This window comes from Lissotriton vulgaris, unplaced genomic scaffold, assembly GCF_964263255.1.
Source record: "Lissotriton vulgaris unplaced genomic scaffold, aLisVul1.2 SCAFFOLD_442, whole genome shotgun sequence".
NCBI lineage: Eukaryota > Metazoa > Chordata > Amphibia > Caudata > Salamandridae > Lissotriton > Lissotriton vulgaris.
Window position 1 is genome coordinate 1,286,191 of NW_028255431.1, and position 3,949 is coordinate 1,290,139.

Sequence of the window (3,949 nt, forward strand, 5' to 3'; positions counted from 1 at the left end):
GCAGGGTATACTCAGACATGAGTCCCTTTCTCACTGCTCCATCAGGATTCAAGCAAGCCGGGCCGAAGACGGCTGAAATGCCAGAAACCGGTCCCCGGTAGCTTGTCTCCTTTCTGGTAAAGAATTGGCTTGGTAGTTTAGTCTGCCCTGTTCCCATGATGCACTGGGCCAGGGACAGACTGATTTGCATATAGCCAGGTTCTGAGCTGGGATGGGGCAGTGAGATAAATAACGGTGATGGATCAAGCCCTGATCTTTGGACTGGGTAAGAGTGGTCTGCTCAATTCAGACACTCTGTTCATCACCACCCCCTTTTGTAAATCGATTTTGGCCACTATAGGTGTGGCAGGGTATACTCAGACATGAGTCCCTTTCTCACTGCTCCATCAGGATTCAAGCAAGCCGGGCCGAAGACGGCTGAAATGCCAGAAACCGGTCCCCGGTAGCTTGTCTCCTTTCTGGTAAAGAATTGGCTTGGTAGTTTAGTCTGCCCTGTTCCCATGATGCACTGGGCCAGGGACAGACTGATTTGCATATAGCCAGGTTCTGAGCTGGGATGGGGCAGTGAGATAAATAACGGTGATGGATCAAGCCCTGATCTTTGGACTGGGTAAGAGTGGTCTGCTCAATTCAGACACTCTGTTCATCACCACCCCCTTTTGTAAATCGATTTTGGCCACTATAGGTGTGGCAGGGTATACTCAGACATGAGTCCCTTTCTCACTGCTCCATCAGGATTCAAGCAAGCCGGGCCGAAGACGGCTGAAATGCCAGAAACCGGTCCCCGGTAGCTTGTCTCCTTTCTGGTAAAGAATTGGCTTGGTAGTTTAGTCTGCCCTGTTCCCATGATGCACTGGGCCAGGGACAGACTGATTTGCATATAGCCAGGTTCTGAGCTGGGATGGGGCAGTGAGATAAATAACGGTGATGGATCAAGCCCTGATCTTTGGACTGGGTAAGAGTGGTCTGCTCAATTCAGACACTCTGTTCATCACCACCCCCTTTTGTAAATCGATTTTGGCCACTATAGGTGTGGCAGGGTATACTCAGACATGAGTCCCTTTCTCACTGCTCCATCAGGATTCAAGCAAGCCGGGCCGAAGACGGCTGAAATGCCAGAAACCGGTCCCCGGTAGCTTGTCTCCTTTCTGGTAAAGAATTGGCTTGGTAGTTTAGTCTGCCCTGTTCCCATGATGCACTGGGCCAGGGACAGACTGATTTGCATATAGCCAGGTTCTGAGCTGGGATGGGGCAGTGAGATAAATAACGGTGATGGATCAAGCCCTGATCTTTGGACTGGGTAAGAGTGGTCTGCTCAATTCAGACACTCTGTTCATCACCACCCCCTTTTGTAAATCGATTTTGGCCACTATAGGTGTGGCAGGGTATACTCAGACATGAGTCCCTTTCTCACTGCTCCATCAGGATTCAAGCAAGCCGGGCCGAAGACGGCTGAAATGCCAGAAACCGGTCCCCGGTAGCTTGTCTCCTTTCTGGTAAAGAATTGGCTTGGTAGTTTAGTCTGCCCTGTTCCCATGATGCACTGGGCCAGGGACAGACTGATTTGCATATAGCCAGGTTCTGAGCTGGGATGGGGCAGTGAGATAAATAACGGTGATGGATCAAGCCCTGATCTTTGGACTGGGTAAGAGTGGTCTGCTCAATTCAGACACTCTGTTCATCACCACCCCCTTTTGTAAATCGTACTCTTGAGAAAGCCTGGAGAAAAAACCCAACTACTGACAACCTTGCCACATTCAAGAACGCCACCCACAAACACCACCAACTGATCCGATCCACCAAGAAATCAGCATTCAAGGATCGACTTGACAACAACGCCCAAAACAGCAAGGAACTATTCAACATCGTCAAAGAATTCACTAACCCCTACGCCGGCACTAACGACATCACTCCCTCCCAAGACCTCTGCGACTCTCTAGCCTCATTCTTCCACAACAAAATCGCCAAAATACATAACAGCTTTGATATCCAGTCCGAAGACCAGTCCACTCCACCCACCTCCGAACCAAAACGGCACTCTAACAACCTTTGCGCCTGGAACCCAATCACCACCGAAGACACCATCCGCCTGATAAACTCCATCCACTCAGGATCTCCAACCGACCCATGTCCCCACTAGGCATGAGCGGATTTTGCGGATTGGCAATCCGCGAATTTGCGGATTTGCGAACTCGCAATCCGCAAAATCCGCGAATTCCCGCGAATTTGCGGATTTTTTTTTTTTTTTTGTGTTCGCCCGTGTTTCTGCCAGTTCGCGAGGGTTTTTACAATTTCGCAATTTGCGAACTTACCTGTCGGGTCGCAAGTTTTGCGAACTTGTTGTTTCTACGTGTCCAACCTGTTTGGGACACTCTTCTTCATCACTGCCACTCTCTGTCACCACTGCCACTCTCTGACTACTCATGCCACCCTCTGGCCCACCCATGCCACCCTCTGTTTCATCACCACACCCTCTGGTTGTCCAGTGTACATTATTTTCGGCAAAGCAAAGCACACCTTCCCTGCCTCAAGTGACCTGAATTAATTTGGGGCTGATTAATGTGTCACAGAATATTTTTTTAGCTGGCACCTGCTTCCTTAGTGCGCCCTGATTAGTGATCTTTTGCACTTGCTAAGTGCTTTCATTGTTGCAAAATTAGTTACAACACCTGCCCTGCCCCAACTGACAATAATGAATTAGGGGCTGATTAATGGATTTTAACTTCCAGCCTGGCTCCTGCTTGTCTCCCTTAGCTGTAATTCATGACCTTTGTGGCATATGTGTAACTATTCTGAGGTTCAGAGCAGGGTCACATAATAGTTTCAACTGGCAACTGAACTCTGGAGGGGCCCCTCAGGAAGCACTACAGGAAATGGCTACTAATGATGTGCCTGAACTTTTGAACCTGGTAAGTAGTTACTTTCAGTTTTGCTTAGATCATATTTCTGCAATTTCGCACTTATTCGCGGGGCGCGAACTCACGCGAACAGTGCGAGCAGTGCGAGCAAAATCCGCTGCTCGCGGATTTGCGGATTTTGCAGGAAATTCGCAAATCTCGCGGATTGCGGATTTCCCGAAAATCCGCAAAATCCGCGAGCGGAACGGATTTTCCGCCCATGCCTAGTCCCCACCACATTTTCAACAAAGCAGACTCCATCATCGCTCCCCACCTCCGCGATGTCATTAACTCTTCCCTCAACTCCGCTACCTTCCCAGAAAACTGGAAACATGCCGAACTCAGCGCCCTTCTGAAGAAACCCACAGCAGATCCAACCGAACTTAAGAACTACCACCCCATCTCTCTCCTCCCATTCCCTGCCAAAGTCATCGAGAAAGCCGTCAACAGTCAACTCGCCGCCTTCCTCGAATCCAACAAATCCCTCGACCCTTCACAATCCGGCTTCCGAGCCAAACACAGCACCAAAACCGCCCTCATCGCTGCAACAGACGACATCCGAACACTACTGGACAACGGTGAAACAGCCGCTCTCATCTTACTTGACCTCTCCGCAGCCTTCGACACAGTCTGTCATAGCACCCTCATACAACGCCTCAGCAACATCGGAATACAAGAAAAAGCACTGAACTGGATCATCTCATTCCTCACCTGAAGAACACAGAGAGTCCGCCTCCCCCCTTTCAAATCAGAGGCCACCGAAGTCTTCTGCGGTGTACCACAAGGATCATCACTCAGTCCCACCCTCTTCAACGTATACATGAACCCCTCGCCTCCATCGCACGCCAACATAACCTCAACATCATCTCCTACGCAGACGACACCCAGCTAATCCTCTCCCTCACCAAAGACCCAAACACCGCCAAAACCAACTTACACGAAGGAATGAAAGAAGTAGCCAAGTGGATGAAGAACAGCCGTTTAAAACTCAATTCGGACAAAACAGAAGTCCTCATCCTTGGGCCATCCCCCTCTGCCTGGGATGACTCATG